Source organism: Ischnura elegans, chromosome 4 (genome assembly GCF_921293095.1).
Source record: "Ischnura elegans chromosome 4, ioIscEleg1.1, whole genome shotgun sequence".
NCBI classification, from domain to species: Eukaryota; Metazoa; Arthropoda; class Insecta; order Odonata; family Coenagrionidae; genus Ischnura; species Ischnura elegans.
The window spans coordinates 28,429,979-28,444,346 of record NC_060249.1 but is presented as its reverse complement, the minus strand read 5'-3'; the positions used below and the strand labels follow the sequence as shown (position 1 = coordinate 28,444,346).

General features: G+C 38.7%; 1 protein-coding gene across 2 annotated transcripts in view; it reads right to left on the bottom strand.

Annotated features, from left to right (window-relative positions):
• Nucleotides 1-14,368, bottom strand: part of LOC124157197 (ATP-citrate synthase) — a 75,486-nt gene that overhangs the window by 57,088 nt on the left and 4,030 nt on the right. The window contains exon 1 of one of the 2 annotated variants that reach the window (XM_046531740.1): nucleotides 8,254-8,344. The exons of the other annotated variant lie outside the window; for it this stretch is intronic. The gene's annotated coding sequence lies outside the window, so the exon portion shown is untranslated. Of the gene's footprint in view, nucleotides 1-8,253; nucleotides 8,345-14,368 lie in introns of those variants that run through there. 2 annotated transcript variants of the gene reach the window in all.

The window sequence follows — 14,368 nt, the reverse complement described above, 5'->3', positions numbered from 1 at the left end:
ATTTCTTATCAAATAACGGAACATCACGACAGGAACCACCATACCCAAAAGAATTTCGATACACACCCAAAACCGGAAGACTTCGAATCGAAGGCATCAGTCCATTTTAGTGGCTGTCGCTATGGATAACCATCCGGATGCATTTCCCGGAGGAGATTTCTCTGAGACCAATTCCTTGCAATCTGGTGCCTTTAATTGTCACTTTAAAATAGACTCCTTCTCCCCTTTATTCTTGAGTGGCGCAAATTACTATTTCTGTCGATCACCTGTACCAAAAATAATGAACGAATAATCTAGTAATAACGAAAAAAATGAGGAGATAGTATGACCCAAAATACGACTAACTTCTGCCATATGGGATTCAACACGTTCTTTTGAACAGGGCAGGTAATCAATTGCAAGATTCTAGGATAATCACCCCAAAAGCAGGCGTGCGAATTTGCTACTTCGTTCATGAGGCAAATTTTTAATTAACGTATTTGGGTGGCCGATATATAATGCCTGTATTAATCAATTTTTATTGTTAATTAGAGTCTTAAAATGTAGGTCTTGAAGAATTTAAATGCAATTTCTTTGCCAAGGTTTCAGTACATTTATGTACCTTAATGGGCGCTTTTTTTTCAATTAATAGGACTTGTTTATTATATATCAAAACGTTGGCAAAATTTTAAACTTAAACTCCTCAATATCTATACTCCAAGGCACTAATCAACGTTAAACATTGAGGTCAAGAAAAAGGAAAAAAAAACTCAATTTTTATTATACAAATTCCATTGACGACACATCTCCCAGGTTAAAAAAATGACGAAATAACACACCTCTGCAGATTTTTATGAGGTGATCTTAGGTGAAACGGTAGGATTTCCGAGGGAACAATAAAACTTCAAAAATGTGGTGTGATAAAGACCTTAATTTCAGGGAATTAGCAATGAAATCCCAGTCATCAACTAAGGACCAACCAATATTGAGAACTTAAATTGTAACTATATATTACAGGAATATTAGGTTATAATCACGTCAACAAAATAATCGAAGACGCATTTTACCACGGTGATACAGCAGGAGAAGGAAAATTAGGCGTGGGGAGTGGGACAAATTTTGCGAGAATTAATCGAGCATATTTAGAATCACGGAGTGAGAAAATAAAATTCAAGCTATCTAAGTGACTCAACCCAGCAGTAAATTGTAAATTTTTATTACTTATATTTTGAAATATGTCTCACTAGGATACCCATGTCCGTTAATAAAATTAAGCCACCAAGTAAATAAGAATCTAGACAAGGCTATGCAAAAAGGTACCAAAGCGTATTGATCTTGATTTGGCAAATTTTCTGCGTAACTAAGTGTAAAATTAAAGCAAGGGTAGATTTAAAAAAATATTTCATAACTTGAAAAAATGTCGATTTTGATTACTACTAGTGCCATTAGTTGGCATGTAATAACTTTATGCATTGGAACTTCCTTATTTAAAATGTAATGGAACGACATTTCCTTGATGACAGTGCTAGTTGTTGAAACCAAGGACGGTATCTTTAAAATTATAAAATAAAGCGGTAAATTATCATTTTTTATTTTTGAGGAGGAAAGAAAAGAAATGCACTCTCTCTCACTCCTCACCTTCCTTTTTCAATACGTAATCTCACAATAATTATGTATTCGGTATTCCAAGGCATTTCTATAAAACTACTATCTATATTCTGAACATTAGCACTAATTTAGGCGACAAGGCTCCACTTGCCATACTGCGGGACAAACTACAGCTAAATCTATTAATAAATAATGATGCAGGAACTTCCCTAATGGGAAAAAAATGAATAGCCTGAGCGGTATGAAATTCGTAACGTGGTTCCTTGACGATTACTGGGATAAGAAAGAATTAATTAAAACTAAGTAGGTACTAACATTTAGAGAAAGCCGCGAAACATATTCCAAAATACTTCTAAAAATTGCTATTATATTATACTGATATTTCACTGAAAATATAACCCGATATATTTGACCGAATTAAAAACTTCTTATCCACAAATAACACAGTAGCGTTTCATCAGCTGGTACAATTCGAATAAATGAGTCCTAGCTCAGGAAAAACAGGCGGAAAGACAATCAAAATTAAAGCAAGAACGAGGAGCCACATTGCCATGCATTTGTCACTCTACGAGCGACAAGCCACTGATCCAATTGCATATACTTCTGCAGACTGGACGTTGAGAAATGCCTTTCTAGCCTAGAATAATGCTAAAATGCTGTTACACTTTCACACTCGTGCTATTTGCGATACAATGCGGGGTCAACACACTGCAATAGCGATCGAACCTTGGTGACTACGCCTATATCAATTCGTATTCTGATCTAGTTTTCCACACGAGTCATCATGAAGGGAATACATGAACTCCTCGGCAAGTATAATTTTTTTCGCCCCGCGTGAATTAATTGCGCAGGTGAAAATTCAAGTCCGTACATGATCACCATAATTTCAATTTTCAACTCTGAGTAAAGCAATATAAGGGTTGTTGTGACTGAAGTACCTATTCGAAGTACTATGGAATTGGCCACGAAAAACTCCGTCAATCGCTTGTGACAAAGCCACTAACATCTCTCACGCATTCATAAAAATATTTATAAAAAAAACAAAGAGTGATAAGGGTAAAAGGCACCTACGTTTTCAATCTCTTCTATGGATTTTATTCCTTTCCGACATAATTTCATTGTTACTAATTTATGGGATGACATAACTCATACACTTCAAATTATACAGGGAAAATTTTGATTTTTCCGAATTTCGGACTAGTTGAATATTTATTTTCGGGATATAATCATGCTGCCAAGGTGGGTGTAAGTTTTATAATTTTTTGATGAGTTGGGCTCCACGAGGCGAGGTGTGCACCTAGATACGCCCGTAAAAGCCCGCTGATAAATCAGAATCAAATTAAATTTGGTACTGGAAGTACCATGAAAATCGATAAGAATATGTAAAATATTTACAAAATATATAACACTTTATTTGAGGAAATACAGGGTAAAATGAAAAATTATAGGAAGCACGTAAAACCACTCAATTGTGAAAGATAATAAGTCCCCCAGTACACACTAAGACAGAAAAAAATCATCACATTTTATGTGAAACTCTTCCCACGCGTCATATAACGACCTGTATACTGTTTTTCCCCTAAAGCAGCTCAAGGAATTCTTATACTCAAGTTGTCAACCTTCAACAGTTTAGCTTACGCGGGTCTCCGAGATCACTGGCAGCAGATCCGCCAGTTTTCTATCGAATCTAATCATTTAACGAGGAATGCCACACGATACATAACTATCAAAGGCGATATATAGAGGTAACTGATGCATAGTAGTACTCCCCGTTGAATTATGAGACGAATTTATACGGAAAATTCTCTGCCGGTAGATTTTTCGGAAGGTGAACCACGAGCGTATGGAGTTGTTCGCGTACATGAGGCAAACGCGGGATAGCAAGCAAAAGATTACTCTGTGAATAAAATAACGACAGACGGTTACATTTAATGACTATTAACTATAAAATCTGCAAAATCCAGTTTTATACCACATAACCCGGAAAAACTACGTATTGCATTTGACGTGAACTCCAAAAGCCGATCAGCCGATAAAATGCCGATATCATTTCAATGCGTATACTTTTTGTATATGCATTGCAATGCTTTACGTATTTTTGATTAAAATGAGTAAATATCTAATTTTGTATTCTAACTTAAAATGAAAACAGAAGTCGCCCAAAAAACTACTCATTGAACAATCCACCACAATCCAATCCAGGATTAACAAATGGACAGGGAAAAATATATTGGGATGACCTTATTTCATAAAATAATCTGGTGTACAATTACTGAACGTAAGGCTTAGAAATGAGAATTATCTATTATTGGAAACCATAGACGTACTTACTTAAAAAATAGAAATATTATCTACTGAAAGTAAGGCAAAATTATCATCGCTGGCTTCAGTAGGAGTTTCGTTAACCCAGAGTCTCCACTGCCATGAAAAACGATAAATGCGCTCAGATACAGGTCACATGGAAAAGACGTAATCAGAAGAAACTACGACGAGACCTATGACGTCAAGGATACAGTTGTTTTCTCGCTCCCTCTCCAACGTCATATTAACCTCATATCACCCCCTTATCAGTCTGAAGAGCTAATTAGGCAGCGCCCGTATTGCGCTAACTACATCTAAAATCACACCACGAGAACTGCAGTATGATACATACTGAGAGCTGCAAAAGAGAAGGACATAATCGTAAGGAATACACATTTCATGGATGTAACAAACGCTCTGGCGTAAGCAACAGGTTCTATCGAGATTAAAACGCTTTCCATAGAACAATCAACAAAGATTTGAATTTGTACACACAAAAGAGGATTAATCTTAAGAAGGAAAATTCTCCAAATTCAACGAAGACCAGACAATAAAATCAGCCCCGTACTACCTGACAGAAATCCACATAGATGCATACGAAAGGCTATTCTATATTCCTAGACCGGTCGAGGATTTACATAACTAGGAATGACTTAAGCTCAAAATCATCAGGACTTATGAGATAAATTGTAACGGACACGAAAAAACTTTCGCAAGAAAGTATTTAAAGTCATTAGAAGACGACTGTATTTGATTTGGCTAAACGATTTGCCACAAATCGTTTAGTACTTTGTTTCATTTCGCTCCAAATATATTACGCAGGTTTTAAAATAAAATTACCACTGCATGTAAAATATGCGCTCCTAAACGAAAATGAAGAAAAAAATTATTCATTAGGAGCAATGAGGAAAACGAAACCACATAGCTGGCGAAAATAATGATTAAAATTGATAAAAGGATAGGTAAAGACTCCTCCAACACACTAACAGATCAAATTTTCTAATTAAGACATAACTGTGAACTAGCCACCGGCGACTATTGACGGAGTAACCTGCACATATCCATGTGTTATCCACGATCCTCCTAATTCCCGGAGAGAAAATTCAACAGTATCATTTTTCAATTCAAAAGGACACAAAGAAGTTAGAAGCTTAAATACTCAGTGCAACATTTTACGTCCCACTTACGGCGAAATGTATATCATCCGCGAAGTCTTCCCCCGCTGCCGATTTTTCAAAGTTGCGGTCACTCCTCGCTCTCAGAACGGGAAAATAACCTGATGACGCAACGGCGAAAACCTCGAAACGCCGGAGGCCTCGAGATATGCCTGCACGGGGAGAGTGTATTACTTCTGGTTCTATATCACATAAAACTGGAAAACAATCCGAGAGATTTTCTAATCTTTGATATTCATGAGGCTTTCGACAAATGCGGGGATAATCTTAAGCTACTATCAACGAAAAAGAATGAGTGGGGTGCGTGACAACCCTGACCTATCAGACACTATACAGAATATAATGAAGAAATATAATGACGACTTCCGCCAACAGAGTATTTCGCATAGGAGTAGACTTGGGTGGTGGATATTGAAGAGAAAACAATACGGTATAAAACTATGCATAGAAGAGGAAATAACAGTTTCGGAGAAGCATTCAATGGGAATAGAAGACAAAACGTAAATTTCGAGGGATTTTATCTCTCTTTTTTGGACGATTAGAACATAAATTAATATTTTGGAGCGGTGGACAATCATTCTTAGAATTATTGACTGTTGTTGATGAATTCCATGACACAGTAATAAATATTGTATGCCAGTAAGATTGAAAATTAGAGAATACTGGATTCACATTAATAGGTATCCGGTTGAAGGCCTAAGTTTTTAAAAGTTTCTGGTGTACAAGAATAAAGATAGGTTGAATGCAATTAACGCAGTCTGATGACCCAATTAACTAAAGAGTAATTTATGTAAATGACCAATTAATTATATTGATAAAAATAAATTACCCACATTAATATTAACCCACACGAATCACGCATTGGTTTTGTTGGAATTCTTTCCTGCAATTGTCTAAGCGTCATTATTTTCGGTAAAAAAAAATTTTGATCCTCGTCGCCGCAACGAAGTCCGGGTGATCCTAACGTTTCCCGAGCTATGCTGGTAGCTTTTTCAAGGGAATCTGATGAAGTAGGAAATTACATCGCTTCTGTGCCAACTGAGAATTAGAAGCGGCCTGACTGGGACTCGAACCCAGAACCACCTGGTTGTCGGCCGGGTGCTCTACCAGTTGCGCTACCAGGACGCTCAGATTTACAAAGATTTCGGCGGGGGATCATACGCAGGAAACTCCCGTTGCTTTGGCCCACGAGAATAAACAATACATGGCACAGGGGCAGCTCACCACTCACTTTTATAATATATTACCACATGGAAATGGAAATGGAAACTACACGAGAAAAGAAACGCGGCTTTAAACATTGAGCTTCAGATTCGTTTAAAATTGACTGAAAGAAGTTATAACAAATTCCAAAATGTAACTCACATGCTGTATTTCTTGCTTGATAGTGGCAATACAATTTTTTAGGACTTCTACCACTATTGATTCAGACCGCGCAGATTTTCAGCCTGTCATATTTCTTCTACCTGGCTTTCCTTCCACGGTAGTAAAAGCGCTGTTAATACTACTACAAAAAGGACATAAACACGGTTTTAAGAACAGAGAACGTATTACATGAGGAAAAATATAACTAATTTTGAAACATTTGCCATAAGAAATCGATTTCTTCTGATTATTCACCTTTAAAACACCTATACCAATTGCCACTTGTAAAAGGAAGTTCACGCGATGGATAGATAAAATTATTGTCAGTGATGATCAAGGCTAATAAAAAAATATGGTTCACACAAATATTCATAATAAACTTGCGAATTTGCCTTAAAATGTGAACATACATAACTATACAATACTCCACTTGCAACCTTAACGAAACGGCTGCGGAAATTGAAATGCTTACTTTAGGTTACCACAGATTATAGGAATACCAATTTTTCCAAATTAACTTACGCCGGAATGAATCCATGGACTGAAAGAGTACTTCCTTTAACCTACACCCAAAATAGCGAAAGAAGAGATCAGAGGGATGATAAAAGAGTATAATCCCGGCGTTATCAAAGACACGAGCTGTCAGTTAATAAGCTTTCCATTATCCAGAATTAAGATAAGGATACGACCAAATAACCTCCACCTCCATCAATACAAAGGTGGCGGCGAGGACTTATAGTTACTCTTACAAGGTACCTACCCACAGAAGAATAGGAAAAAAATTGCATCAAAGACATTTCCACACTGCTCAAGTATTTGCTTGCTGCGCAGGATTGCATACTGTACATAGATAACATAAAAAGATTTATTGTAACATCAGCCCAACATGTCTTCCCCGTACTTCTGGAATGACGTTAAGGGCCTACCTGATGAGCAAAGAGGGTTCAGATACCAACATGTAACGAAGTATTCATTCACTAGTATAAAGGTTTAATTTTTCTCTCTGGCCTAACTTAAGAATTGTGAAATTCCAATGATTACCTAATGAATAAAAAGGAAGAAGTTTGTGTCCCCACTCCTCCGTATGTACTTGTACCCACAATAATACCCAAAGTGTATGAAATCGGTACTGTTTTTTAGCAGTAGTTTCAACCGAATTAAATTTTAAGATTTACAAAATAGAATTCTTCAGTTTTTCCTGAATTTTACATAAGCAATATCCTTATTCCTGCAGTTTACCAAAACCGAAGTTTTCCATCAGTAGCTAGCCCAAAAACATGCAAAATCGTCATTCGAACTGGGCGAAGCTTTCCAGGATTACAAGAGATAAACAACGCCTGGATTAATACTCCACAATTTTGGCATACCATATCAAATTACATTGATTGTTTTGTAATAAATGATTGAACTTAAGGGCGAGAGAAGATTAATCGGAATATCCAGAAAGTTATCACCATAAAAATCGAGCGCATGCGTGCACATCCTGCAACAGAGCTTCGCCTAAGCAGAATGACCAAGCACACATTCCCTCCGGAAAAATTTCGCGAGGCTGTAAATGGTAATACCATTTGTGCAAAGGGTGGGAAGTAGGGTGAAAAGAAAGCTTGGAGCAAAATTTATTGAGAAAACGTGCCGCTCAAGTTATGACGCTAACGGCTTTCCATTTATAATCATATATTAAATCGATGACTACCTACATATATTTAACACATCGCGGCAAATAGGAAACAAATTAAATAATAATCAACCGAAATACGTGCCGTACTCCAGACAGAAGCAAACCTTAACGAAACGTCACTGACGTCACCGTCGAACAGTTAGTTACCTGAGCCACATCCTCCACTCCAGCAGCTCCCCAAGCGTGTCATCACAAGCTATTTTTTCGGAGTCGGCCTCCCGCCTGCCGCTCGGCCATTCACACCGGCCACGCAAGCAGAGGAAGCGACCGGCAGCCTTCAATGAAGGTGGTTGAAGGGGGTAGAGCGCAGGAGCAGCATTCCCGCCGACCAATTAAAGGGGACGGTGTTGTAGCGGGAAAGCAGAAAGAGGCAAGCGGGGGAGAGATGCATTTCATCACCAAACCATCACGTCGTCGGCGCACGCGCTCGCGCATAGCCGCTGAAGGTCAAGGGGGAAACAATACTCGGGGTCGCCGAGGGGGAGAGTGAATGTGGGAGGAAGGGCGACGTATTCTTAGCACGCGGCCACGTTTCGGTGGGAGGGAAGAAGCATCGACCGAGAGGTGGAGCGCGCCATGCCGGACAGGGGCCGCTCATAACACACCTCAAGTCTGCAGAGGGACTACGAAGGATTTCCAAGGGTCCCTCCACCATAGACTCGCCATTTGGGCCATTATTTTTAAATTATCGATCGTGATGGAATTTGGAAAAATAAGGAGACCCGTATTTTTTTCCATTTTCCGATTCGTCGCCCTCTTCACGAAGTATTCACGTCGAAACAGACGATTCGACCATTTCACCTATGAGTTGATAACGTTATGAACTCCTAGCAAGCGCTTAGGTACTTTTTCTCTACCCTTGTGTCTCCGCGCATCAACCTGCGCAGTAAGTAGTTGATTACACTTTAGTGAGAGATTCCTTCCTTCGATGAATGCTTCTCTGAGAATGATTTTACGTGGCGAAACTACGATGACGCCACCAACTTATGATAAACGAGCGGCAACTTTCGTGTTTACTTTTAATTTGAAAATAACGAGAGAATGGCTGAATGAGATAATTACAATTACACGATTATTTTTTCGCCGTAACTAGACCTTCCCTTCCACCAGGCGAATTCTTTTGATGACTTATAATTACGGGACTGAGAGAACGAACCCATTGGAGGACCGTCACGGAGTTTCAAGAGATGAACCTACTGGGTACCGAACGGAAGGATCCAATTTAAAACGTTTAGTGACATTAGTCAACTAATAATTGTGATGAAATTCACGATAAAAATGGCCAGGTACTACGAGGCGCACTACAATGGCAAAAGTAATTTGTGAAATTCCCTGGCAAAAGGTTACGTAAGGAGACGATAGGAATCTAAATATTGCATTACAATAAACAGCAGAATGACTGCAACGATGACAGTGCATGGTGTATTAGCAAAAGGCTTCTTAATCCTGGTAACTGCGATTAATTTAACTTGCACCTTTTCCTCAAAGATAATTCAACGGCCTCGTAGTACCTGGACAGTGTTATCGTGAATTTCAACGCAATTATTAGTTGACTACTGTCACTAAACGTAACATTAATTAAGAACGCAAAAGACGTCAACCTCTGCTCCTTCAATACGTGGTATACACAGCTTTCATTTGGGTCCTCGCGTTCGAGTTCACGCACCTCCTTGCTTAAAGATACGTGAACGAGTGCATAATCAGCTTGCATGCAGCATCACGGAAATAAACTGCGTTAAAATACTGGATTGAACGCCTCTCATGATATTTTTTTTTAAATTGGCGCAAACATAGGTTATTAAAGTTATGTTGTACAATATAAGCCTTCGTTTGGTAAACATGCTAATTTACAATTGTATACCTTGGTCACCGATTACTTGCCCCTATGCATCAAATACTTAACATTTGCTCATGGATTATTCGGGGCAAATTCGCCTTTGTAATAACGATGTCTCCAGATTCGGTGACTCATTTTTATAGTAGCCAGATTCCGCCAGCTCACACAAACAAGACATTATTCTCGAGGCACAAAACTGATTTGCTCAAAATAATAATTTCATACACGGGAAAGTCACGAAAAGATATTATAATTTTCTATTTCTATTTCTCCGTCCCTATTTACTCCAATAATTTTATACGAATATGGTACAGTCATCGAATCTGTATTTTACTATCGGGAGGCATGTGTGTCCAAACCTTTATCAGTGAATTGAGAAGACTACTTCAGTATAGTGCCCTAGGGGGACCGCTTACAGAAAAAATCGAAAGCAATTGAAACCTAATGTCGCTGTCCGCCGCGATCCAATTAGATCTTGTTGACCTCAGCACTGAAGCCACGGAATCTATCTCGCCATCTCGGGATCAAAGGTCAACACACCTAATACCCTGAAACTTCCCGGCAGATAAATCACAACTCATGAACTGGCATCAATATTTGGGACTTTTATATCAATCCACGTTTAATATGTTTATTTGGAGCTAAGGCTTCGTTTCTACCCAGCGTCTTTTGCGAATATAGTTTTCGCGGTTTTTGAAGATTTCAAAAGTTTTAATAATCCTAAAATTTATCCGACATCGGATTAAAATTAACTTGCATCTATCAAAGAAAGAGGGGTGACACAGTGAAAATGTGGAGGCTAAAGATGAATTTTTCTCATTATTAAAATAACATCGCTAATATCTCGGTTAGATTTAGCTTGGTAAAGTTGAGGTGACTTTTCAGCCATTTAAACATATACATTTTTTATAAGTTCTAGTCATTTATTGGCGATAAAGAAAGACATATTTTGCTTACGCAGATATAAGGATAATAATTGACAGGAGGAACACTCCTAGGAAAATATGTTCATCCAAGTAATATATTCTCATTTAGCAGAACGTGTTACGCAGTAGATTGTACAGCCATGAAAAACTCCGTAAAAGTAAATGAAAAATTATTCGACGTACGTTTTTGATCGGCAACAGACTGGTATATTTCCGCTGCACTCCTAATTCCGAAAAATACGTTACACCATCAAATTTCACTTTCATTAGAACGTTTCAATTTTATTCAGCAAATACACATTCAAGGGCAAAATAATATAATACTACTGGTGCGATAAAGTCTATCATTTTTTATCAGGCTATCCACTCATCTCTTTCTCACCGAGATTAATTGAACACCATGTGTCAAAATGAGTCTTTAGGGGCAACACGATTTTTCATAGGAAGAATTTCGGATGGTTCTCACAGCCTATATTATGCTTAATGATGCATAACTTTAAATGGTTTTCTTTTGAGTTACGGCAACACTTCGTTCATTAGCGGGCGCAAACACAAAATGCAAATTTAGAGATGAATGACCTTAGAGATAAATATTTCGACCAACTCAAAGCCATAACAGATTTTCCTGTTCACCAATCAAAGTAAAAAGCATTCCCTTCATAACAAACGATACATGAAATTCATTAATTTTGCTACTTAACTAACTTGACGATTCCCATTTATGATGTAGTTCCACTCATTTCAAGTTCTTCAAAATCGCTGTTACTCCAACATGTCGAAAAAGTTTCACCTTCAACCAACGCCTATGAACGTCTACCACTAAAAAAAGACAACACCATGGCGCAATCTTCGACTGTAGAAGCACCTTATGTGTCGCAAGTGGCGTTGAGGCAAATTCATTCAACTCGAAATAGAAAATACACTCAAAATATATTCGAAGTAACCTACAAAATGACGACGGTTGAGGCCAATGGAAAATCCAAAGCGAGTAAAGAGAACACGAAAAATTATCATAAGAAGATGGAAATCATGCAAAATTAAACGTGAATTCCTGTTCATGCATTCCAAATTCGGTTATTGATCGGGACATGGTTGTCAAGGAAGTTTCACAGCAAGTGTCGGAGGAATCAATAACTGGTCCTCATCTTGAAGACATAAGCGTGATTACATGGGGCTCGTCGCTGCGTATCACGTGATTACTGCATATCGCCGAGGAATTAGGAGTGGCCAGATGATGGCACAGTCCACATATCCCCACGCTGGTGACCTTGGCCTTCAGACAAATGGCAACGTTATCCATTCAGAGCCACAGGAAGCCCAGCACTTCGATTCCCCTTTCCTACCCCAATTCTCTCCCTTTCTCACTGAAGCGGCCACATCCACCTGCCCCCCGAGCGGTCGATGGAAGAAAGTGACCGACGAGGTCGTACGACCTAAGGCCCGCCTCATATGCACTCGAGCTCCTCGGTGTATAAAATCTCTTTTTGCAGCATTTGGCTAGCTGAAGGTTGGTCAAGCAACTTATTACAAGGCTAGCAATTGCAACGCGTAAGAAAATTATATCAAAGGTGACTTTTGGACCGTCTACCCTATGGTGACAGATATGTTTAAAAAGGCTTAGATAATGGAGATGAGTTTCCTAAATGCAATTGCACCAAACTAATAGCTCGCAGTAAGAACTTCGATCAAACTATAAGTGCTAATCAGATGGCTCAAAAGGGGACCAACGGCCCGCGTCCAGATGGAAATCTCCATTAATATCAATGGAACCCACCACCTGACCGCGTGCAAATTGAAACGGTCTCATATATCCCGAACACTCCCGCGAGGACGGTGGTAAACTACTACTACTAGTAGTGGGTTGATTTCTCCCCCTCCCCTCGTTACCTTTCCCAAACACTTCGCCCTTTCCGGTTGCTCATGCAGCCATCGAAATAACACAAGTACTCTGGTACTAGGTAACTAGTACACACGTGATGAATTTTTTAAAAAATATAACCACTCTTAAATTAATACTTTAGCTTTTTGGAATACGAAAACTCTCGCCTAACAGAAAGGAGTTAACAATCTTATATTTCACGGTAAATATATATCTCGGCCAAATAATGGATTTGAGAAAACAAGTTTACCTAGGGAGAAACATGAGACCTTCAAGGAATCCAGGACTTCCTTCGTTCAGAAGTATCCTCAAAGAAATACTGTAATAACATTTATAAAACAATATGCAAGAAATAACAACGCCAAATCAAAACTAATACGCGTAACTTCCAAATTAAGATGGTCACGTCAAGCGATTATGCTTGACTTTTGCGATACAATTACAAATAATGGAATATGATCACTTTAATGCAAAGAGAGAGTTACATAAAACAGTAATGAAATTTAAAAAAATTATAATTCTACATAAGTTAATCTGAAATTATAAAGTTTTTCACACTTCATTGAGTCACGTCATTTCATGATGTCGAATTCGATAAAAACCACAAAACTCCACATTGTTAATAGAACGTATTTCATTAAACTGCGAGGCATCTATGGTAAGTGTAGAATTATTTCATTTAATCACTAGGCATAAATCCAGTACACTCGACATAGAATAGTAAAAAACTTGTGCCGGCATAAGAAGTTCTCTCCTCATCAAAGAAATGCTCGGAATTCAGGCCGATTTCCATCCGGGAGATTGATCCCCAGCCCACTCGCAGGGCACTAGCGAGCCTTCATGGATCTTTGTTTTTATCCTCTTGAGGTTTTTTAACTCCTCCAGATGCTAAAAAGTTGGACTCGTAAATGATGTGAAAAAATTGACCATTATTTACCCACGATATGCTCTCCTTGTCCATCCATGATAAGTTTATCTCGGAAAGGGATCTGAGTAATGGGCATTTTCATCTCTATTGATGAGATTTCTACACGTAATAGGAGTCCGTCTATAAAAATCGTATTTAAAATGAGTACCAATGGAGTTTATGCATATCGGCATTTAAGAGCCCGCAAATATGTTAAATTATTGGAATAAATCGAGGTAACACGAGGAAAATACAGACAAATCGTCAGTTTTTTCCCAATCAGTTGCAGTCGAGCCAAAGGCGCTTTGAAGCATCATAGTGTCCGAATATGTTTGAGAGCAATTTTACACGTTGCGAACTTGAGTGCGCCCGTCGATTGGATTTGATTGAATAAGGCAAGCCATCGCATTGAAACTCCGCATACGATATGCCTGTGGCGCAAGCACGCGTGATTGCAGCATAGACGCACATTGCGCGCAGGTTTAAGCAATCGGAAGGTATTTCCCAGTCTTGAATTGGAGTCGAGTTCGCTGGAAGCAGAGCAGTCGAACCCGAACTGGTTATCCTCGACGCTGTTCACTTTCGTCATGATCATACATGGAAACTTGGGGTTCCGATACCAGGCGGGTTGAGGGATTCACCATCAAGACATGTCTCCCAAGCCCATCAAGAAATGATTTCAGCCACCAACTTCTACGGTTGAGCGATAGCAA